A 25,281-nucleotide genomic window follows, 5' to 3' on the forward strand; every position below is an offset into this window, starting at 1 on the left:
GCAAACTCATGTCCTTCCTGTCGACATATGCCTTGAGCCTGTTGACATGAAGCACCCTGTGGGGGCTCCGGGGAGTTCCCAGGTCGACCAGGTAGGTGACCTCTCCCTTTTTCTCCAGGATGGTGTAGGGCCCGGACCATTTGTCCTTGAGTGCTGCTGGGGCCACTGGCTCCAACACCCACACCTTCTGTCCGGGCTGGTAAACAGTCAAGACAGCCTTTTGGTCATGCCAAGCTTTCTGGAGTTCTTGGCTGGCCTTAAGGTTTTCAGATGCCTTCTCCATGTATTCAGCCATCCGCGAGCGGAGGCCAAGCACATAGTCCACTATGTTGGCTGCAGGCTTTTTGAGAGGTCTCTCCCATCCTTCCTTCACCAAACACAGGGGTCCTCTTACAGGATGCCCGTACAAAAGTTCAAAAGGGCTGTAGCCAACCCCCTTCTGTGGGACTTCTCTGTAGGCGAACAAGAGGCAGGGGATCAGGACGTCCCATCTACGCCGAAGCTTTTCAGGTAGTCCATGAATCATCCCTTTAAGGGTCCTGTTGAATCTCTCAACAAGCCCATTGCATTGTGGATGATAGGGTGTAGTGAACTTGTAGTTGACACCACATTCCTTCCACATAGCAGTTAAGTAGCTCGACATAAAGTTTGCACCTCTGTCGGAGACGACCTCCTTAGGGAAGCCCACTCTGGAGAATACTCCAACTAGGGCTCTTGCCACAACAGGTGCTGTAGTGGTCCTAAGGGGAATAGCTTCAGGATACCTGGTGGCATGATCCACTACCACCAGTATAAACTTGTGCCCTGATGCTGTTGGTGGTTCCATGGGACCGACGATGTCGATCCCCACCCGTTCAAAGGGCACCCCCACCACAGGCATTGGTATAAGGGGGGCCTTTGTCGTGCCACCTGACTTACCACTGGCTTGGCAAGTGACACAGGAGCGGCAAAACTCCTTGGTATCTTCGTTCATATGAGGCCAGTGAAAGTGTGAGACAAGCCTGTCCCACGTTTTCGTCTGGCCTAAGTGACCTGCTAAGGGAATCTCGTGGGCCAAGGTAAGTAGGAAACCACGCTGAGACAAGGGTACAACCAGCCTCCTGGTCATGCCAGGCTTGGGGTCTCTTGACTCAGTGTACAGGAGTCCATCTTCCCAGTATACCTTGTGGGTACCTGTGGCGTTCCCAGCAGCCTCAGCAGCAGCCTGCTGTCTGAGGGGTTCAAGAGAAGGGCAGTCTAACTGGTCCTTCCCCAGGTCTTCCCTTGAGGGTCCCCCTGAACCCAAGAATTCAACTTGATCAAGTTCGAACTCCCTAGGCTCAGTTTCCCTCAATTCCTGTAGGTCAGCCTCCTCTGAGACTTGATCCACGACCTGGGGCAAGGGGGAAGGCGCAGCCTTAACCCTACTGCTCTTTTTCTTGGGAGGTGTCTGGTCCGTTGTTCCAGGATCCAGCACCTGTTCAGTGGGGCATTTCCTGACCTGTGACCTGGTCACAGCGAACACATGTGCTGGCAAACCTAACATTTCCATGTGAGTCCGGTGCTCCACTTCTGACCATTGTGATGACTCCAAATCATTGCCCAACAAACAATCCACTGGGAGGTCTGGACTAACTACAACCTTCTTTTGGCCAGTTACCCCTCCCCAGGAGAAAGCTACAATTGCCATACTGTGATTGGTAGTGACATTGCTTGCATTGGTCACCAGGAATTCTGTACCTGGCATGATCTGTCCAGGGTCCACAAAGTTAGGCGTCACCATGGTGACGCTGGCACAAGTGTCCCTATAGGCCTGAGCCATCTTTCCATTTATGAAAGGCGTCTGTCTGTATTTGCCCAAGGTATTGGGACTTATGTCAGGGGACACGTCCGCGTCCCCTGTACTGACAAGGACAGCCTGAGTGAGTGTGCCAACTAAGTTGTCACGCCCCTCAGAACCCAGGGTTAACCCTACTAAACCCTTGGGAGGTGCACTACCACTGCTGACTGTACTAGGGGGCACAGGTGCCTTAGGGGCTGCAGTGGCAGGAGTCTGCCCTCCTCCTTTCTTGGTGCACTCACTAAACCAGTGAGATTTACTTTTACAGTACTGGCACCATCTTTTGGATTGGCCTTCTTTCTTCTTTTGGGGAGCCTGACCCCCACCCTCTTTGGGTTGTTGGGGACCTGTCGAAGACTTCTGGTCATTTTGTTCCCCCTTAGAATCTTTACCCTTCTGGTCTGCTTTCTTCTGACCACCTTGATTCTGGCCCTGGTTCTGTTTAACTCTCGTGCAAACCCATCTGTCTGCCTTCTTTCCCAATTCTTGGGGAGAGGTCAGATCCGAGTCGACAAGATGCTGATGCAACAACTGGTTCTGACAATTGTTTAAAATTTGTTCTCTCATCATCAAAATATACAATCCTTTGTAATCAGTAACCTTACTGCCCAGCAACCAGCCCTCAAAAGCCTTAGTGGCACAATCGACGAAGTCAGACCAATCTTGAGACTGCGTTTTCTGGGTATCCCTGAACAGCACCCTGTACTGCTCAGTGGTTAAGCCGAACCCTTCAACGAGTGTATTTTTCAAGACTTGGTAATCGTTCGCATCCTCCACCCTTGTGGTGAGGAGCTTGTCTCTTCCTTTACCTTCAAAGGAGAGCCACAAGATAGCTGCCCACTGACTCTGGGGAACACCTTGCACAGTGCAGGCCCTCTCCAAAGCAGTAATCCATTTGTGGATGTCGTCCCCTTGTTTAAAGGGGGGCACTATCTTCCCAAGGTGTTTCGTATCGAAACTCTTTTCCCTATTGCTAGGTACATTGCTGCCACCAGTGGGGACTACCCCACTTAACTGTTGCTCTCTCGCAAAGGCAAGCCTTTCTTTGGCCAGGGCAAGTTCTTCCCTTTCGATCCTCAGATTAGCTGCCCTTTCCTTAGCTTCGTACACTCTCCGCTGAGGGGACGTCATCCCCCTCTGAGAAGAGTTGCGAGAGCCATTGGTTTGAAGGGATCTGCCAGAGTCTCTTGACAGAGATCGGGCTCGTCCATTCCCAATGTTAAGCTGACCTGATAGTGGCCCCAGGGGTCCCCCAGTACCGCTATCATGTTTGCTTAAGTTGGACCTGCTTAGTCTGACGACTTCTACCTGTCCCTTATCTGCCTCATCCCCAGAGGGATCCTCATCATCCTCCACATCTTCGTTCTCAGTTGCGAGGTGGATGAGGTCAGGATCGTCTCTGGTTCCCTCGAGGGGAGGCATGTCTCCTTCTGGATTAGAAGAGCTAAGACGGGTCTCAGCTTTTCTGGCATCATAAGTCTCCAAGAGACCAATCAGAAAGGACGTGGTGGGGTTAGACCCCTGCTTGATCTTCCGGGAGTGACACACCTGTCTTAACTCCTTGAAGCTCAGCACAGTATATCTTGAAGGGATGACCTGTGGAGGGTCAACTGACACAAGGGGAGACTCCGAGTTTCCTCCTTTGTCCGACATACTGTTTCTAGTGTGGTGTAAGCGATGCACCTACCTACACTACGTGTTTACCTACTGTTCCCTTGCTAAGAGTTGCAGCCAAGGTGTGCTAAGCCTTGAGGAGCTGCAACAGCTGGTTCAGTAGAACTCAGAGTATTCTAAGCTTTGGTTATATGTACTAACAGTACTTATGCGATCTTTCAACAAGATATTCTTAGGATACGTGTGGTAAAACAACAGCAAGCTCAAATCCCACCGCTGCCACCAATGTGAGAAGTTGGCCCGATATGCAACGTTCGCTATTCTAGCGACCGCTATGTATCGTTCCAACGACCCTTATGGTGTTTGGTTGTAAGTCAACCTATAGACCAGCTATCCTAGTAGCGTGGATACGAGCAGTCTAAGGCTAAAGACTCGAGAGGGCGCGTTAAGCCAGCTGTTTACCACACATGTACCCCTTGAACACCCAGTGAAAGGACACCACACAAGTGTTATGAAAATAAACAGGATATTTATTAAGATTCACAACAGCCCTGGACTCTTTATGAGGACAGGGTACTAAGCACAAACCAAATCTCTTAGGAAAATACTTCAAGTGCACAATTAAAACAAGTGTCCGAGGACACGGAAAGTTTACGGTCTCGGGCGGACCCGATAAGGCAAGTCGGAAGCGAGGGACTCGGGACCCTAGAGTAAAGAGGCTATGCAGGCACCAAAATGCCGAGTTACCTAGCCACGAGGGCTGCGGCTGCACAAGTCTTACAGGCGTCGGGGTCTTCGCTGACGAGCCAGGAGCCGGAAGAAAAGGAGTTGCTGGCCGGCGACCAGTGCTGAATAGTTCGTAGAGATCCAAGCCTGGATCAGAGATTGTTGATACCTGAAAGCAGAGGGGACCAAGTTCGTACTACTAGCCAGTAGTCAGAGGGTACCAGGATGGCACCGGTTGGCCGTCACCTCGACCAGGTGAGTGGGCGACGCTAGGCTCTGCAGTCTCACGGACCAGGAGGCGTTGTCGGCGACCACGATGCTGTCGGCGTCGCTGGGCCCAGGATGGGGCAACAAGCCTTGGCAGATCTCAGGGCCACGTGGTGGGCCTAAGATGGCGTCTTGAGTGGACCAGGAGGGTCCGGGGTGCTTCTCGCAAAGATGGAAGCAAGGGCCAGTCTGGAGCAACCAGACCAGCAGTGTTGGTTGTCGGGTGTCGTCACAGAAGGGCACAAGCCAGCGGCTAGTGACCAGACAACGTGCTGAGCAGCGAGCAGAAGGGCCCCACGCAGATCGTGGAGATGCTGGGAGACTGCACTTCGGTGCTGGAGCGGCTCAGGGTCGGGGCTTCTCGGACCCCAGAGCACTCACCAGGGAATCGCTTCGGTGGTCGTGCTGGTTTAAGAGCGTGCAGGTTCTGATGATGGCCGGTCCCTCGAGGTCTCGTCGCACCCACAGATCACAGCTGAGCTGATGACGTGGGTAGAGGTCAGAGGTGCCAGGGAAGCCGGTTCTCTTCGAGCTGGGCCGTCGGATCCTTGAGGAAGGACTTGCAGCAAACCGCAGAGTTCTTAGATGGTGCCCGCTGATGCAGGGTGACTACTCCTTAGTCACAAGGGAGAAATCTTGAGAAGAGTCTTGAAGTCCTTTCGTAGAAAGTATTCTTGATTCAAAGATGATCTAATTTTGAAGGGTCCCCGCTCCGGCCTTTATTCTAAAGAAAGGGGTGGGTACATGACTAGGTCCTGCCCTAAGGGTGGGACCAGGAAGGGAGGTAGTTACACCCCTCTCCCCTTGCCGGACTTTCCCCAGGCCAGGGCTGGCGCCCCTGGAACTGGTTCTGACCGGCAGATGCGTAGTGAGCACCGAGGTGCCACTCCGCAGTCACCTTCTCGCAAAAGCCCTACCTACCCAGAATACACAAACCCTGTCTGGGACGGTGCGAACACCGCCCTTGACAGGAAACCCTTTGTCCAAGCTCTCCCCGCTGGAAGGACTCCCAGCAGCAGGAGGTCAGACTCGTGTCTGTGGTGGCAGCATCCATTTTGTGGAGCTGAGGCTCTAGTTAACTTTAACCGGGGTTCACAGTTACGTACATGTCGTGTCCCTCTAGAAGGGCGGAATGCTAACCTCGTCGCCAGAGTTGGTGAGAGGGCAGCATCCCGATTCGTATGACACCTTACTCGACATGTCTTGATAACGCGACACCGAAGTTACCGATGTGGTACGCGTTATCATGGAACAGCCATTGGGTCTTGATTCCGCAAGCTGCAACCAGGCTCGGCTCGGGCCAGAACCTAGTTTACTCGAGCCCATGCACTCTGCCTTCAGGATTGTCAAGGCCTGCCATAGGAGTGACTGATAGGAGCTCGGGTGTCCATTGTATGGTTAGATATAGAGCTACTATATCTAAAGCAAAGCGTGATTACACGACTTCGCCCCAGCTGTCGTGCAGCCAGTTGTGTCAAATTTAGGAGGCCAGCCAGGGGTGGCATAATACATGCTGCAGCCCCTGGCGACCCTGGGTACACCTATGCCCTGCGTTAAGGGGTCTGATAAGGTGGCCCAGTACCAATTGGTAGATGCACCTAGGGTACATATTGTAATTTAGAAAGAGAACAGCCAGGCTGGGGGTCTGATTGGCAGGCCCACAGCCAGAGAAAGTCGTAAACCAGTGAAACAAAAGCAAAAAAATCTGGGTGATCATAGGATTGCAGACCCTACTCTCCTACAGCGGGGACTGTACAAACAGACGCGCGATTATGTCCTTCAATGTGACATTTGCCAGCAGATTAAACCTTCAACTGCTACGCGTCCGCCTCAGACACAGTTGTACATCTCTAATAAACCGCTTGGATGCGTTTATTTGGATCACTGCGGTCCATTTTCTTCTGATACTGCATACAAGTATATCTTGGTAGCAGTTGATTCATGCGAACGCTTTGTGTGGGTATGGCCACATCGAAGCGCTGACTCACGGACTGTCATCAAGGATTTGCGAGTCTTTATAGGGATTTTTGCCTGTGGTACCTTCCATTCGGATCAGGGTCCGGCTTTCGCCTCTAAGGCGTATAAGGATGCTATGGTTTCGTTGGGGGTCCAAGTCAAGTTTTCGAGTCCGTACAGACCCGAGGGTAATAGTGTAGTGGAACGAATGTACCGTGACTTAAAGCAATCTTTGACAGCTCGAGTTATAGGCACTGGCAGAAACTGGTTAGCCCACCTCAATGGCGTGTAGCGTGCGCTTAATAATCTCCCTAGAAGGTCTCTGGGTGGCCGGACCCCGTACGAAATGCTCTTTGGTATCAAGATCAGGCGTGGGGAATTCCTATCTCCCGACGCCCGAGACATCTAGATTTCTTAGGAGGGCTAGAGGTTTTAATTTGCATTTTGTCCAAAGGACAAGTAGACAGTTTTATAGTAATAAGATGCACAGCTGTTCAACCCTATAGGTCACAGCCAGTAAATAAGTCGCTCTGAGCAGTTTATTGGCAGTGAAAGGGTCAATGCAAAACTGGGGCCTGCATTTTAATTTCCCCAGAGCAGAACAACAAAATGATAAAGCAGAGCTCAAAGTTTGAGCCAGCTCGATAAGCTTGTGTGGCTTCCAGGTTCTCCCCTGGTCCTTTTATTATCTTCAAGCATTAGACACATATCGAGCTTCTGCAGCTCCAGTACACTCAGCAATGACATCTAAGAGGCTGCTTTTTGTGCCTCTTGGCCTCTTACTCTGACTTGAACTGTATGACCTCTGCCTTGTATTCTCTGCTCCACTCCTGGGCCTCATAGGGCTCCAATATCCCTGCTCATCTTCAACTCAATTTGATTTCCCTTCTTATGCACCCCCTCCTTGGCACTTTGTGTTTTCTGCACACCTAATGTTACACCCAGTGCCTGAACCACTCCACCCTCCGCTGCACTCTGACATCCCTGACCCGCTCCCCTTGGCAATCTGACATCCCTGGCCCGCTCCCCTTGGCCTCTCATATCTTACTTCATCGAGGGCTTACATTAAAGCTCATCAGTTTCCCCATGGGCTTTCATGCAGGCCGAAGGCCACCCCCAATTCTGTTCTTGGACTAGGCCTCTCATCTCACTTTGTGCCTGCACCAGGAGCATTGTGAATACACCGCTGTAGCAACTACAGCAGCTGTAGAGTTTTTGATGGGCCTCTTCAGTCTGCAGGTCCGTAGACAAAGGCCCATAATAGACTTGAAAGGGTGGGTGGGAGAGTGAGTGAATGGGTGGATGAATAGATGCATGGATGAATAGTGAAAGGGTGGATGGATAGATGCATATATGAAAAAGTGAACGGGTGGATGTACAGATGCATGGATGAATACATGGAAGAGTGGAAGATAGATGCATACATTAATGAATGAAAGGGTGAATGGATAGATGCATGTATGAATCAGTAAACGGGTGGATATATAAATGCATGGATGAATACGTGAGGCTGGATGGATAGTTGGATGAATGAGTGGAGTGAAAGGGTGGATGTTTAGATGCATGAATGAATGAGTGAAAGGGTGGATGGATAGGTGCATGTATGAAAGAGTGGATGGATAGATGCATGTATGAATAAGTGAAAGGGTGGATGGATAGGTGCATGTATGAATAAGTGAAAGGGTGGATGTATAGATGCATAGATGAATACGTGCAAGAGTGGATGATAGATGCATACATTAATGAGTGAAAGGGTGAATGGATAGATATATAGATGAATGAGTGAAAGGCTGGATGGATATATGGATGAATGAATGAGTGTAGTGAAAGGGAAGATACATGAATGAATGAGTGAATGGATGTAAGGATGGATGTTTGAAAGAATGGTAGGATAAGTGCAAGGGAGAATGAAGGGATGGGTGAGTGGATGGATAGGTCGAAAGTGGATTGATGAGTGAAAGGATGGACGGCTTATTGAAAGGGTGGATTAAGTTGTGAGAGAGTAGACGAATAGATGGCTGAGTGGGCGGGGATGGATGGCTGAGTAGGCGGGGATGGATGGCAGAGTGGGCGGGGGTGGATGGCTGAGTGGGCGGGGACGGATGGCTGAGTGGGCGGGGACGGATGGCTGAGTGGGCGGGGACGGATGGCTGAGTGGGCGGGGACGGATGGCTGAGTGGGCGGGGATGGATGGCTGAGTGGGCGGGGATGGATGGGTGGGTGGAAGGGTTGATGGATGGATGGGTGGACAGTTGAGTGTAAAGGTGGATGGAGGAATTAGTGAAGGGTGGATGGATATATGAGCGAAACGGAAGATGTACGGGTGAAAGGGTGGATGGACGAGCAAAAGCATAAATGGAGGAAGTGAAAGGATAGGTGGATAGGTGAGTGAAAAGGAGGATGTATGGGTGGATGGATGGATGAGTGAAAGGATGGATAAATAGGAGTGAAGAGGAGGATGTGTAGAGTGAAAGGATGGATGGATGAGTGAAAGGAAGGCTGGATTGATCAGTTGGGTCGTTAGGTTTGGAGATGGCAGGATAGCTTTGAACAGGGGCTTCATGAACACCACACTTTTCAGCTACAGTAGAGCCGGAGCTCTTGATGGGTCTCTTCTGTCTGCAGCTCGGCAGACAAAGATTCGTAATTGTGAAAGGATGAGTGGATGTGGGTGAAAGGATGAGTGAGTGAAAGTGTGGCTGGCTAGATGGATGGATGGATGGGTTACAGGGTTTAAGGATTAGAGAGCGAAAGGATGGATGAGTGTAAAGGATAAATGGATGGATGAGTGGAAGGATGGATTGATGGATGGGTTGAAGAGTGGGTGGAAGGATGAGTGAAAGGGAGGGTGGATAGATGAGTGAAAGGGAGGGTGTATGGATGAGCAAAAGGATGGATGGATGGTTTAAATGGATAGGTTTGGAGATGGATGGGTAGGTTTGGAAATGGATGAGCGGATGGACTGACGGACGAACAGTTTGGTGAAAGGCTAATGGATAAAATAATGAATGGGGGCCAATGTAAAGGTGAAATGCTAGATATCAGTGTGTTAAAGGATGAATGGATAGATGCTCAGATGGAAGAGACAAGAGAGCTATTCTGGTGAGGATTCCAATGAATTTTCTGCTTGCTTGGTGTCATAAGAACTTTGGATCAACGTGGTGGGTATTTTAATTTCCTGGTTACTCACTTGGCCTACACTATGCTCGTTTCTCTACCTTGGGATTATCAGGTAGGCGTGCTGCTGTATGCCAGAGCGTTCATACTAGACCGCTGGTATTTGGTCTCATAAAGGCCATATTGCCATAGAAATTTCTGGCACTAAACAAAACTACTTTATAAAAGAGCACACAATGAAGCCAGCTCACAGATAGGAAGAGATAGCATTTTAATAAAAGCACAAAGTCTTGGTTAACTCAGATTTAATTAGGGGCTCAGTTGTTAAAGTCACAAAGGGCACCCATGATATATGACTTTGTATTCATGCAGATCTACGTTTTTCATGAATTCACCTGAATTTCCTTAAGTAGGCCAGGAAACCGTAGTCCTAGAAAATCTTTGTGAATTGCATCTTAGCATGAGCAAATAAGAATATGCCCCAGCGGAAATCTGTTGACGGTTTACAAGTTCACTTTTTCTCCAACCACATTTTTCCCAACCATGGTAGAAACTTTACTTCTGCCATTGTCAGGGGTAAATTGCCGAGCTTTCTCAGTATGGGAAAAGATTACAGAAGAGCTGGTGAAAAACTCCAAAATTCAAATCTTTCTATAGTAATAGCCTGACATAACCAGAAAGGCTATTATCAGAGCTCTTCTATAAAGAGATTGCAGCCATTATTTGACGGCGCACTACATGGCACCAAAGGGACAAGTGGATTTTGTTACAGGACATGTAGATTTATGAAGCTACTTGTCCCATGGACAAATACATATTTCATGAAATTCCACACCCCTGCAAGATGTACGTCCCTGACCTCGACGGTCTAGACTGCAAGGCCCAGGCCACGGCCTTTGACGTAGATGAACATTGCAATGTTTTACAGGATCTACAAAAAACCAGAGACCGTCTAGCAAAGGAACATTTGCCCTCCACATCGGATGATGCGTTGCAGATCCCGGTAGTTGGCTGGCTACCCCAAGTTGGAGAACTGGTTCGAGAGAAGATCGACAACAAGAAAGAGTTTGGTCCCTCATATCGAGCACCGGTTCGAGTTCTTGGAGTGAAGGGCACAAGAACAGTCATTTTACCACCACTTTCAGGTCGTAAGGAAAACAGATTTATTTCTATTGACAATGTCAAGACACACAGGGTGGCCGATTCTTCATAGCATGACACCGGCTGTTTCCTGTCCTACCATGGTGAGGCATTCTGTGCTGGCTATTACTTCTGGTGCAGAACAGGAGGTGCCCCTCGAGATGCCTGCCATATCTAGTCCTTTATTAAATACTATTCCTGTTACTAACATTGATGAGCTGAACTACACCTATCCTGCTGACTTATCTATGCCAGATTTGCAGACTCGTTTGGCCGACCAGTCAAGATTCTCTTTTGACTCTGTTTCGGAACTTTCAAAGAAACCTCAAACCATTGCAAAATATGCCACCTTATTTAAAAAAACATTTTTTAATTCCCCCTTGGACATACATTTGGTTGATTCTATTGTCATTTTACCTTTTTATGTCAATTGGTTTTGTGTTTTCTTTTTTCCGCCTGATCGATGGTCACTATGTTAAAGAAAGAACAGGAATTCGGTACCTTAATGGAACATTGGCCCCTCTTTCCTCTTCACATTCAGCACACAGACTGAAACGAAACTTGAATACAGTCAACATTACTGCTTGGCCTGTCCTTGATGGGATTGTGTGGGATGCGGTTAGATTTCAAATACATGGGCCCACTGAAGTGATTAATGTTCCGAATGTGCTTAGAGTAAACATGGGGGATGTGATTAAACAAAATATACGTTCTGATGATTGGGATATTCAGGCCGTAGAAGCATTATTCTCTGATTTGAAATACTATGCTGCCTTTGATGCTGAGGATCTGTATTTAGATTCTATTAATTATGGTGAGTTGTTTTGTTTTCAACATTATGGTAATCATTTTTTACATAAGACAAATTCCAGGAGGGTTGCTGTAAATTACACACAGTGGGAACATTGCCCTGCTCCATTGGGAGGCAGCTCCAATACATTTCTGAAAAAATACACTTATTTTACAGATTTTAATCAATCAAATCCTGAGTCATTTTATTTCAAAATGACACAAAAGTCCATGTCCAAAGTTAGACTTACCGATACAAAATTGCTGTATTCGAAGTCCTTTCTAGACAGATTAGCTGTGGATGGCTACGAGTTTTGGAAAGGAACAATTGACCTTAAATCGGTTTGGGGTACCAAAGATTGGCAGGTACAAGGCACTGAGGCTTTGCACCGTGCATGTCTCATCCCGAATCACATGTTTCTAAATTCATCCATTTTCCAAACAACATGCTTTGGGTTGGCTACTTCTAAAAAATTAAATACACCAATTATCCCCGATTTGGAAGAATATTCAGGATGGGGTAATTATACTGAATTGTCCATTCATGAGTTGCAAGCTCTATTGCACAATTCATCCTTTAATATATCCAGTTTGGATTCCAAGGGTTGGCTGATGTGGCATAGGAGTGCTGATTCTTGCCAACGTCGGTTTCTGGGTTTGGCTGAAGGGTTCACAGAAGTCAGACCGGATCCCCGTTTTGAAAATGATTATACTGTCACCACATATTCTGTGGGGAAACTGTGTCAGAATTGGTTACAACATTCCACTTTAGCTGCAGTTAAACTACATCTGTCTCAGTTAACTGAAAACGTGGATTTGAATGATTTTATAAAAGGCCCAGCTAAGGGTAGATCTAAACGGTGGATTTATGCGGTTTACAATGAAATTTGGAAATTTTCGCAAATTGAGGCTGCTAAACGCCTAAGAGCGATTGACCAAGCAAATTTGGAAAAGGTGCTTGCAGTCGTCGATAACAGTATTAACACGCTTTCTTTCCGAATTTACACGTTGAATAATATTGTCTCTTCTGTAGTCGACATTGTAAATGATGAAGTATCTGTATTGTACCACGGACAAAATCAATTGCGTTCTGTAATGCAGTTTGCATGGACGCTACGAACTCTGAAATCTGGTCGCTTTCCTTGGAGTTACATGAACGTGTCTTCACTATTTGCCCCATTTAATTTGACTGACAAACAACGCATGCTTTCCATGCGAGATGCATCATTTTCTATGTTACACATTGAAAAATTAGAATCTTTGCCCTTTTCTGTGGCTGAAGCAGCTGCTGCTACATGGCTTATCCATGGTGTTATTACTTTACCATTTGCTTTGTATAAATTTACCAATTGTATGAGGTATATTGCTATAGGGCGATGTGAACCACTAGGCAGTGCTTTCCTACATGAGGCATGGTCTTTACCGTACACGTACAGATGCCTGAAGGATGGAAAGGAAGTGAATTTGAATGGTGAAGTGAGGAAATAGAAATTTTATGTGGCCAATGTGTCCCCTGCATGTACCCTATGTATGTCCATGTCACCATGCACTTCCCCTCTCATGCCTGTAATAATAATGTTTCTGCATTTCCGTCCCACGTTAGAATGTCAATTACCAAGCCTTCCATGATAGAAACGTTAATTCTGCACTGAGGCCTATGTTTCCAATGCATTTGCATGGTGCACGTTTAAAAGTCGAGATGAACCCAGTTTGTGGCTCAGCTGAGCCAGGACCCGAATTCAGGCTCCATGCCTCCTGACACTCTGAAAGCTGCAGTTTAGCTATGTATCCCTGACCTCTCACATACTTCCTGCTCAGCCGAGAGGTGCCCAGCCTGGCCTGCCAAGACAGTATTTTGCTTACAGTTATCTGCTCCGCTTCACAGAAACACATTCCTGCTTAATGAAAAAGGTAAACATAACCCGCCTGCAGAAGATAGGGCCTAGCCTTTCTGTCTCCATTCAAGTGATTTACAGAACTCGCATCCATAGAAGGCCCATGGCCCCCATGTAATGCACGAAGAAATATAGTGATGAGCAACCTTTGCTCGAGCGACCTTTACTCCAGATAATACATCCTCCAAACTCAAGATATCAGATAATACCAGAAGAGCAGGTCGTCCTGACATTCAAGGCTTCTCTACTAGCACGAAAGTCAGCTCCCCTCAGTTTCCCCCAGTTACACGTCAATTCCACGTCATGACCAAGTTGCGCACACAAGTAGGGTAAAGGTTCCTGCTGACCATGCAGACCCCCTCTATGTATCCACCCACCTATGACACACCTATGACTCCTCAAGTGAACACCCACGTGTACGCCTTCTTACACGCCCTTTTCACGCCCATGTGCTCTTATCTCTCTCTTTCGCTTGCTCCGCCTGGAGCGCTCCGCCTTCTCTATGCAAGTTAATGTATGTTTAAAGTATAAATAATGTACTCTGTGAATAAAGTTCAGATGACGATCCTTCCTGATCCTTAGTGGTGATGGAACCCGATTCTCCCTTAACTCGAGTTACTGAATTAAAGCCCTTTTGAATCGGACACCTCGGACTCTGCCTCTCATTATATGCATGACCTTTTGGTTAAGTATAGAAATTCCGACAGGGTAATATTTTTATTTACCACATAATCTGGCGCCCGAATAGGGACAAGTCCCCTTCCCCATGCGCCGGTGATGTAGGTCCAGCCCTTGCCCCCTTCTGCAGCCGTGACGGACTTCAAGTGTACACAACAGCGGGACTTCCTGCTACCCCCTCAGGCCCACGGAGGAGACGGAGACTGCGACCAGGCATCCACACGAGGCGGTGAGGATTGCGGACCATCCCAACCAGAGCCCAAGCCGTGAGAGAGCAAGGTCCGAGTTATCCCGAGGCCCACCTGTTCCGAGGCGCATGCGCAGTAGCAGTAACAGCACCGCAGTCACGCAGTATCGAGTTTCCGAGGCCTTCAAGTTCTGCTTCCCGGTGAGTACCGTTATTGGGAACGCATAAAGACGGGTTCATTTATTTGAGCTCGGTAAAGACGTGTCTGGGTACACAGGCACGGTAAAGACGTGTCCCTTTCAGTGGGCACAGTAAAGACGTGTCTCTTTGAGACCGGTATGGTTGTACTGTATTGCAGTACATAAAGGTAACAGTTTTTTTTAGTTCATGCTTTTCCCCATGTACTAGTTAGGATGTATCTGTTTTTAATGTTTTAGTGTTGTAGTGTGAATGGTTGTTTTCAGTCTATTTTTTGTGTGTATATTGTGTTTTCGTTAAGTTAGTTCCAACATGCCACTGTTTTCGAAGTTACGTCAGATAGGGACCAGGAAAGGGATACTCGAAGAGGCAGTTCCCGTCCCGCCTAGAGACACACCTGGTCATTTTATGTATCAGAAACACGGGCTAGATGCCATACTGTTTTTAGACTTATGGGTAGATTACACGATGGATCTAGAAGAGAATTATAGATGGCCTGCCTCAGGAACATGGGATGCTGAATGCATTATGAAAGTAGAGGAAGCGCTATGGAAAAAGAAAGTTAGACCGTCCCAGAAAGATGCCATTGAGTTATGGCGTAAAGAAGCGCATAGGAGAGCAGAGAAAGAATTCCACAAAGCAGAGAGAAGTAAGCAAGCAGCGGAAAAAGCCAGAGAAAAAGAACTACAGGAAGAGGGGGAACGGGTCAAGGCAGAACAAGCAGATAGAGAAAGAAATGCCCTCGTTGCGGGTATTTATCCCGTCCTCACAGAAGAACTAGCTAAAGCGACCCCCTCAGAAGTACCTAGTAAGTTGCCACCACCACCAGTACCCTTTAGAGTACGTAGACAGAAGCCGACAGCAGCTGAGGCCTTTATCTCCTCCTATCTGGAAGAGCCTGCTCCGGACTATGTAAACGCAGAATTCCCTCCCTTCCCTCCGCCCCCATCACAGGATCTGCTCCTAAAAATGCAGCTTCCGCCGGCCGTGAAAGACGACGTAGGACAAGGGGCAGTGGGAGGGGGGCCACCAACAACGCCACGAACGCCGCCAGCAACACGAGCACTGCTGGGGTTAGGGCTACAACGAACGCCACAAATGACAGCATCACCCTTTAAGCATAATGTAACTATTTCACGTTGTATATACGATCCAGTACCAGGTGAGGGTGCAATGCTCGTGTACTCACTAAGATTAAGACACGCTGTCGACTATTTGATCACACTACCAGGCATGAAGGAAAATTTAGATAAAATATACCATTTCATTAGAACGGGGGAGGGACCCGAGAGTATAGAAGAGGCCATGGAACAAAGAAAGGTGGAGGTTAAAAGCATAATTTTACGTTTTTTGATTAACTGTCTGATCAGGGAACAAGACCAACCAGACAAAGGAGTAAAGAGAGGTCTGACTGATTGGAGTGACAACATAGCTACTGGTCGGCATGACAAACAGGGACAGACAGAATGCATGTACAGGAAAATACGAAAAGAGATCTTAGAATTACACAGGAAAGAGTCTGACGGGAAAGATGAGTCACCATCAGAAGATGGAGAGTCCGGAACTGAGGAAATGAATAAAATAAATTATGTAGGCAAAGCACGACAGTTTGACAGGCCCAAGTGTCTCGACTACCGCAAACAGGGACCTTCTATAAAAGAAAGATATTCCCTCGAAAATCTATTCCAAGCTACTGAGAACGCACTGAAAAGACGGGTAGAGTGCGATAGACCCCACACCCCACACGAACAGGAATTAGCCCGGTCAGCCGTTCAATGGGTATCTAATTCTAACATATATAACAGTGATGTAGTGGCCCAGACATTTTTGAGCCTTCCGCCGAACGAACAGCGTTTGGCTCGTATTTACATGGTTCAACATTTGATAACGTTGTACGAGAGTCAATATTCTGATCCCGGTCCCTTGTATAAATTACTGGACGATATACTTCTAGATAGATGGATAGACCTAGGTACTGAATTAATTAATGTCATTCTGGACCAACGACATAAGTACTTGACTTTTCTGACCACGTGCATGATTCCTGCCCCACACCACGACAGAAAGAGCTTACACATAGACAGACAGAACCCTCTACGAGAGGTACATCCCATCAAAAATGCGGCGGGTGACCTTCAGCGAGTGTACGTTTACACACCCTTGACGAAACTAGAAATACTGGAAATGAAAAAGATGTTGCCCTGCCATGATAAAGACCCGGGGGGGGTTCCACCGTGAATTAAAAGACATTCTCCGCATAGGGGATTACACGTACGCTGACATTATAAAATTATTGAAAGTACTGTTGCCTGCTGGTATTTACGAAAAGCTTAAAGAGAAAGACTGGGAGGTGGGAGAGAAAAAGTTAAGTTGGGCAGAATTGGAAGCAGAGGATAAAGGCCGGCACCCTGGTGTTGGTCTTGGGGAAAAAGCTAAAGCACTACCTGAACTCCTGATAGAGGTTCTGCCGAGATTATTGATTACTAAAAAGGAAGATTGGGATGCTATTTCAGCCTGCAAACAGAAACAAGACGAGGACACCAGTGATTTTTATTCTAGATTCGAGAAATGTTTTTCTATTAATAGTGGCCTTAAGCCAAGTAGTGAATCATATCCACATCTTTTTGTGAGCAAATTAGTAGAGAATTCCTTACCCCCGATCAAGAATAGAGTACTGAAGGTTGAGAGTACCTGGCAAGCAAATAGCCCTTCCCAAATGTTGCAAATGTTACAATATCACCAGAACAGAATTAGAGAGGAACAGGATCATGAAAAGAGACGCATGAAAGATACGAAAATGAAAGTGCTGGTTGCACAATCGGTACCAGCTAATGCGAATAAAAAGGGCACGGCACCTGTTAAAGGGAACTGTAATTACTGCAAGCAACCAGGTCACTATGTAAATGAATGTGCTGTCCTGAAACACAATATAGCTACAGGCAAGACAAAAGAATGACCGCATCCTCCTAGACAGAATAACACCCCACAGAACGCACAACAGACAGTAGCGAATTTCCCACCCCCACCACCAGCTGCCACACAACAAGCCACACAACAAATGTACCAGTACACACCGTCGGACTATCCAGAATACCAACAGTTCTCATGAAACAGCCTAGAGAGGGAAGATGGCTTGCCCCTTATTGAGGTTCCTGTAGATCAAGAGGGTCTCTTTGTACATAGCTGTGTATTGGGAAAAGACAGAACATTTCTGATTGACACAGGGGCGAGCAGAACTACCATCAGCCATGACGAGGTTCCAGGGGCACCCCTCTCAGGCTCACAGAATGTTTCCCTGGGATTTTCAGGAAAGCCTATTGTTAACGAAGTGTCGAAGCCAGTTTCCCTAGGAGTCGGTCCATTGTCCCGTACCACAGACTTGTTACTTACTAAGTCATCAGAAAATTTGCTTGGAATAAAGACATTGAAAGAACTAGGAGCAGTTATATGTTGTTCTCCGGAAGGAGTACGATTGTTCTTACGTGATTTTAAAGGACATTATGTGTTGAAGGATTTTGACCACAGACTCCAGAATGTACCACAGCATTTATGGGCACAAGGTCCAACTGACGTAGGTTACATGCACATTACGCCACACCGTGTCACTCTCAAACCAGGAGTAGTACTGCCACGCATCCGACGATACAAGTTACCACCTGATGCCGTAATAGCGTTACTGAAAATTGTTGACAAACTCATTGCACAAGGAGTGGTAGTAGAGACTGACTCGAATGTATGTAATTCACCTGTCATCCCTATTCTTAAACGAACAGACCCTAATGCATCACCAGTCTACAGACTAGTGATTGACCTTCGAGAATTGAACAAATGCATAATTCCTCAGTACCCAGTGGTCCCAGACATTTCTTCATTACTGACTGCAGTTGATTCCGAGGCGACGTTCTTTACTGTAATTGATCTAAAGAACGCCTTCTTCAGTGTCCCAATTCATCCAGAGAGCCAATACCTCTTCGGATTCAGTTTAAATGGACGTAGCTTTAAATTTACGAGAGCTCCTCAAGGTTTTACAGAAAGTCCTAGCATTTACAGCCAAGCATTAAAGAGACAACTGGACAGTATTCACATGCCTGCCAACACTGCACTGCTCCAATATGTAGACGATATCCTGATCACGGCACGTTCAGAACCAGACTGCGAACATGCATCACTGACAGTTTTACACTTTCTGGCAGACAAGGGGCACAAAGTGTCCCCTTCGAAGTTGCAATTCTGTGCACAGCAAGTGGTGTACCTTGGACACTTGCTGTCCAAGAGGGGTAGACAGCTGACACAAGAACGTATTCAGTTAATTGCTAACCTTTCACAGACCAAGACACAAAAGGAAGTACGGGCCTTCATTGGCCTCACTTCCTACTGCAGACAATGGATTCCCCAGTATGCCTATCTAGCCAAACCACTCATACAGCTGACAACACAGGAGGCAGCGTCTTCGACTGTCCTCCCTTGGACACAAGAACATACCATGGCATTTGAAGAATTGAAAAAAGCCTTATGTCAAGCACCAGTTTTAGCGACTCCTTGCTACAGCAAGCCTTTTACGCTTTTTGTCACTGAACGAGATGGAACAGCATTATCTGTCCTTACACAAGATCAAGCAGGAAAACACAAGCCTTGTGCTTATTTTTCTAGTACATTGGATCCAGTGGCCCAGGCTCTGCCTGCGTGCCTGAAATCAGTTGCAGCAACAGCCCTAGCAATGAGACAGAGTGATTCCATAGTGTTAGGACACCCCCTGACAGTACAGGTTCCGCATGCAGTGGAAGTTCTCTTGAACAGGACACAGACACAGCATCTGACTGTAGCGAGACTGACAGGATATGAACTGACGTTATTTCAGCCACACATAGAGATCAGACGATGCAACATTCTTAACCCTGCTACACTCTTGCCCTCAAGCACAGTAGACACTGCACCACATGACTGTGTGGAAGTAATTAATACAGTGACGAAACCAAGACAAGACCTGACAGACATTGCACTGCCAGACCCTGACCTGACACTTTATGTAGACGGTTCGTGCATGAGAACAAGCACAGGTGAGTTAGTGGCCGCATATGCCGTGACCACTGATACTGAAGTCATAGAGACACAAAGAATAGACACGCTGTCAGCACAAGCAGCAGAGCTCATCGCTCTGACACAAGCCTGCATAAGAGCCAAGAACTTGAAAGTGAACATGTATACAGATTCACAGTATGCCTTCGAGGTTGTTCATGACTTCGGAGTGTTATGGAGGGAGAGAGGTTTCCTGACCTCTCATGGGGCCAAAATTCAGCATGGTCCCCTTATTCAGGCTCTGTTAGAAGCAATACATTTGCCTACAGCCATAGCCATCCTGAAATGCAAAGCACACACGAAAGCTACAGACACCATTTCCCAGGGTAACGACCTGGCAGACCGAACAGCTAAACTTACAGCCCAGACACCAACAGACAAGACAAAGACAAAAGTACCATCACTGACAAACAGCATGACAGTCAGGGATCCCTCACAAGATGTACTCGATATACAGACGCATGCCACTCCAGACGAAATAAAGAAATGGACTGAACAAGGAGGGGTCCAGACTGACCAGGGTTGGATGACTAAAGGCAAAGCTACATGGTTTCTCCCGGACTCTATGGTACAAGTCATCACAAACACAGCACATAGTCCAGCACACTTGGGAGAAAAGGCAATGCTAGACAGTTTACAGAATATTTGGTTTAACAAGCACCTGCGTGCAGCAGCGAAACAGAAAGTACGTACCTGTATGATCTGTTGCCAGTTCAATCCAGGTAAAAGCATTCCGGTGGAACAAGGTGGATTTCATCCTCCTGACCATCCTTTTGAAGTCCTCCAGATGGATTATATCCAGATGGACAGATGTAGAGGATACAAGTATGTCCTAGTAGTTGTATGTGCACTATCTAGATGGACAGAAGCGTACCCAGTCCCAGATTATACTGCTGTGACCACCGCCAGGCAATTGGTACGAGAGTTTTTCCCACGGTACGGATTGCCCCGTGTCGTGTACTCAGATAACGGTCAGCCATTCTCCTCTGAATTAATGAAACAAGTGTCCCTTCTGTTAGGATACCAGTGGAAATTTCATTGTGTACGACACCCAGAGGCAGCTGGACTCGTCGAGCGTCATAACCAGACACTTAAGACGAAAATAGCGAAAGTCTGTGCAGAAAAAGGCGTGGATTGGATGGTAGCCTTGCCGGTTGCCCTCTTTTACATGCGTATGGTAGCTCATTCCAGAACAGGCCTATCCCCTTACGAAGTGGTTTTTGGTAGACCACCGAATATGTGGGGTACGCCTATGCCAAAGAAAATTACTGATGTTGACAGTAACATGCTGACAGATTACCTGGCTTCCTTGATGTCTGCACTACTCTCTTGTCGTTCACAGGTTGCCGCCGCCTTCCCCGACAACACCCAAGTCAAAGAACATACCGTCGTCCCGGGTGATATGGTATACATCCGGAACTTTGATCGTTCAAGCCCTCTTGAGCCCCGCTGGAAAACACCGAAGTTAGTACTGCTTACCACGAGGACTGCCGTCAAGGTCGAGGGACGCAAAGGTTGGATCCACGCCCAGCATATTAAAAAATTCTTTGGAGATTCCGGAACTTTGATCAAAATTAAAGACTGCCCCGACAATAATGACTCAAAGCCCCCTTTTCTAGAAAAGACTCCGCAACAGGAGTATAGGTCTAAGTTACGGTCTAGTAAATCAGACAGCGTTTAATTGTTTAAGTCCACTCGGTGGTGAATCGGTTAGACAGGTTCCTGACATGTATAAGATCGTAGACCAGAATAGCAAAAAGAGCAAGATGAGAGAGAAATACTGCAAGATTTTACGCAGTAGATGTATAGTAACTCTGATTATTATGTTTCTTCTAAGTATAACGACTATATGTATCAGCTTGACACTACATGTTTTCTTTCCTCCTATTGCCTCACATATACACTCTTCCTTTAATGACACTGTAGAGCACACATTCAGTGATCTGCCACCCCATGAACTGTCATATCGACTAGCACTACGCAACAATACTTTTATTCGAATGTTGCACCATTCTCATCAGACCAGCAATGTAACGAATTGCTGGGTATGTGGCCGACTCCCACCTTATCAGAAAACGAAGGGAGTTCTGCCCCTTTTTCCTTTTCCGTTCTCGCACAATGGTTCGTGCGGAGCATGGTTTGCTTTAATGTCATCACAAGACAGAAAGTTCACAGTTTCCCAGGGCGATTGGATTTGGGGAGATTTGAATAAAGTAATGAATAAGGCATGTTTTCCAGACGAAGACGGTCTTCCCCAAAGGAAAGGGACCGATCTAGAAAATGAAGTGTACGAACAAGGAAATGCTTCCCTTAATTTTATGATGCTGAATGTCCAGTCCGAGAAAAATACAGGTCCACCGTTCATATCAGTCTTACCAGTAAAAGGTGAATTGTGCGTTAGAAAGAAAGGGTCAGTGCATTTAGGACACAGTGATTGTAATACTGTAGTCGAGTTCAATGATAAAGGAAAGTCTACTTTCAAAGCTTCCCGCCATTCCTATTTCATTTGCGGTCAGACAGCCTATGTACGTCTGCCCTTAGACTGGGGTGGGACGTGTTATATAGCGTTTCTGCTGCCACCCGTCTTTTTAGCCCCATCCCATTATCATCGAGATTCACTACTAGTGGATGTTAGAAACAAGAGGGAGACCGATTCCCCAGTGATTGATCAGACTGAGACAGCTTGGGAGCAATATACAGATTTCAATAAAGGATTCTTTTTCTTCATAGGTCCCGTCCAAAACAGTAAACTAATACGTAGGTTAACAAGAACTCTAGAAGCAGTAGTAAATGAGACTGCATCTGCTCTGGCGAACTTGACGGAGGAGCAGTCTGCCATGAGACTTGTTGTTCTTCAGAATCGCCTTGTTCTTGACGTCATCCTGGCAGATAGGGGCGGAGCTTGTAGAGTGATCGGCTCCAGTTGTTGCGTGTTTATTCCTAATAACGCGCCATCCGTATATGCAGCAATAACACAAGATAGCTCACGAGATACACCAAAACCCAGGCACATGGACTTGGTCCGGTTGGCTCTGGAGTGTAATATCAGCATGGGGATGGAAAGTATTGTCGTTCTTAGGAATGATACTGCTCGTTATATTCAGTTGCTGTCTCTGTCTGCAATGTGGCCCGACGATTTGCGGCTTGTGTGCCACTGCCTGTATTCCCCATCCACGTATACAAACGAAAAAAGACGAACAAATGATGCTGTATGATCAGATATACGGTATCATGAATATAGATGTGTCCTGAAGGGCACAGTAGGGGACAAGGAGGGAATGAGGAAATAGAAATTTTATGTGGCCAATGTGTCCCCTGCATGTACCCTATGTATGTCCATGTCACCATGCACTTCCCCTCTCATGCCTGTAATAGTAATGTTTCTGCATTTCCGTCCCACGTTAGAATGTCAATTACCAAGCCTTCCATGATAGAAACGTTAATTCTGCACTGAGGCCTATGTTTCCAATGCATTTGCATGGTGCACGTTTAAAAGTCGAGATGAATCCGTTTTGTGGCTCAGCTGAACAAGGACCCGAATTCAGGCTCCATGCCTCCTGACACTCTGAAAGCTGCAGTTTAGCTATGTATCCCTGACCTCTCACATACTTCCTGCTCAGCCGAGAGGTGCCCAGCCTGGCCTGCCAAGACAGTATTTTGCTTACAGTTATCTGCTCCGCTTCACAGAAACACATTCCTGCTTAATGAAGAAGGTAAACATAACCCGCCTGCAGAAGATAGGGCCTAGCCTTTCTGTCTCCATTCAAGTGATTTACAGAACTCGCATCCATAGAAGGCCCATGGCCCCCACGTAATGCACGAAGAAATATAGTGATGAGCAACCTTTGCTCGAGCGACCTTTACTTCAGATAATACATCCTCCAAACTCAAGATATCAGATAATACCAGAAGAGCAGGTCGTCCTGACAGTCAAGGCTTCTCTACTAGCACGAAAGTCAGCTCCCCTCAGTTTCCCCCAGTTACACGTCAATTCCACGTCATGACCAAGTTGCGCACACAAGTAGGGTAAAGGTTCCTGCTGACCATGCAGACCCCCTCTATGTATCCACCCACCTATGACACACCTATGACTCCTCAAGTGAACACCCACGTGTACGCCTTCTTACACGCCCTTTTCACGCCCATGTGCTCTTATCTCTCTCTTTCGCTTGCTCCGCCTTCTCTATGCAAGTTAATGTATGTTTAAAGTATAAATAATGTACTCTGTGAATCAAGTTCAGATGACGATCCTTCCTGATCCTTAGTGGTGATGGAACCCGATTCTCCCTTAACTCGAGTTACTGAATTAAAGCCCTTTTGAATCGGACACCACGGACTCTGCCTCTCATTATATGCATGACCTTTTGGTTAAGTATAGAAATTCCGACAGGGTAATATTTTTATTTACCACAGAAGAATGCACACAGTCGCCTGACCGTTCACTGATATGCAGACACATCCAGTTACATGGTTCTTGTAATCAGGACCGGCCTAATTTGGCCTGTGTTTTAAAAGGCACACCGGTTCCTGCTGTGTTTCCCACATTCACATTATTGACAAACGGTAGCTATTTGCTTTTGAATAACAAGGAGTGTTGTGGGTTAATGGTTGGTATCGCCTATGTGGTTACTGTATCAGAACGTGTGGTGTGTTGCAAGAACGTGTTATATCCACCCACGCATGGGAATTCAACTGTTTCCATCTGGCCGCGCATCCCAACCTTGAGAGCGGAGTTCAATGGTATGAGCCGCATAAGGGCTCTTTTGTCTCAAAAAGAAGTGGCCCTGAGCTCGGCCCGTGAAACTTAGCTGCCTTGGCTGTAGGCGTTTTGGTGTTATTCTGCTTCCTAAAACATGGATGCCCATCCTGCGCAAGAAGCCGCTCAGCCCCTTCTGACACTATTTCGCAACCGGATGCTTGATTACTATGGCACCTTGCTGCTTGCGACCTTAAGCACGGTATTTGGATTATCGTTTCGATTTTCCTATTTCACATGTGTCCAGCCTGTGTTTCATTGCCTGAGCTGCGAATTTGACTGGGCCATTGATTTGTGTCTCTGCTTGCCGTTATCTCCTGAAGTCGATTTTGATCAGCTGATGGGCCCCGTAGTTGCTCACGAGTTGATTTGTTCTGGCGAAAGGATTATGGCCTTGGCAGCGATGCATGGACTAATGGGTCAGTGGGACATCCCCGCAGTGGCGCATGAGTTTCTTGCACATAGCGTTCTTGAGAACCCACCGAGTTGTCCTCTGATGTTGCAAGAGGGTTCGGTGTTGGAGGAGCACGTATGTTCTTTCCCATTGCGTAATTGGATGGCTGAACTGTTTTCGGATGATGACAGTGATTTCATGTTGGAAGCTGTGGCTACCTATTTTGCATATTCTATCCACCCATGAGTGGCTTTGGAGACTTTCACTATACGGGCACGTGACTTTTTAGTAATTCTGAATGGTGCCATTTTTCTTACGAACAATTACCTTCATATGTTCTAGGCCTGTGATTTTATATTAGGCCTCAAGTTCGAGTATTTTTTACATTTTTGTTTGGCCACTATAGGCATTCATACATATTTTTATTAATTTTTATATACAGATACATACATTTAGCTTGGCTCAATATTATTGAACTCTGCTTTCATGTTATGCCTTTATTATACTATTGGCTTATTTTTTGACCGTCCTCGGATCATTGGGGGGGTGTCATATAGTTAATGCTTTTCTATATATTGTGTTAAGTTAGCATGAGCTTATTAAATATTTAAACAACATATTTTCCTTCGGCTTCAGTTTGCACACGGCACATAATTATTATTGTAGCTT

Source organism: Lissotriton vulgaris, chromosome 3_1, assembly GCF_964263255.1.
Source record: "Lissotriton vulgaris chromosome 3_1, aLisVul1.2, whole genome shotgun sequence".
Taxonomy (NCBI): domain Eukaryota; kingdom Metazoa; phylum Chordata; class Amphibia; order Caudata; family Salamandridae; genus Lissotriton; species Lissotriton vulgaris.